The sequence below is a fragment of the Halyomorpha halys genome, unplaced genomic scaffold, assembly GCF_000696795.3.
Source record: "Halyomorpha halys isolate HHAL.00 unplaced genomic scaffold, Hhal_1.1 Scaffold1433.1, whole genome shotgun sequence".
NCBI lineage: Eukaryota > Metazoa > Arthropoda > Insecta > Hemiptera > Pentatomidae > Halyomorpha > Halyomorpha halys.
The window spans coordinates 2,139-2,454 of record NW_027110282.1 but is presented as its reverse complement, the minus strand read 5'-3'; the positions used below and the strand labels follow the sequence as shown (position 1 = coordinate 2,454).

Genomic DNA, 316 nt, shown 5'->3' with positions numbered 1-316 from the left:
AAGAAATAATTCTAGAGGGATCAATCTCAGAATAAATAATTATTATTATTAAGTAATAGGTTTAACTATCTTTTGATCAAGAATAAGTCAACATACGAGATGAAATTAAAAGGGTAATAATAATATAGGTTAATAATAACAATAGAACATTATGTATTAGTGTTTACACAAATACTTGTCAAGTTGGAATATAATGCTTTGGCACTTTTACCAACCGTTAATAAAAAGAAATTATACCTAGTCTGCCATCTTCTTGGTCATCTGAATATTCTACCTTTATTTCTAAATCTGGCTCTTGTTTTGTAGGAACATACTG

At 27.2% G+C, this 316-nt stretch overlaps 1 long non-coding RNA gene across 2 annotated transcripts in view; it reads right to left on the bottom strand.

Moving 5' to 3' along the window:
• The window catches only part of LOC136796012 (uncharacterized), a 13,321-nt gene extending 13,005 nt beyond the window's left edge, over window positions 1-316 (bottom strand). For both annotated transcript variants that reach the window (XR_010843709.1, XR_010843710.1), the window contains exon 1: window positions 238-316. This is a non-coding gene — a long non-coding RNA (uncharacterized lncRNA). The remainder of the gene's footprint in view (window positions 1-237) is intronic.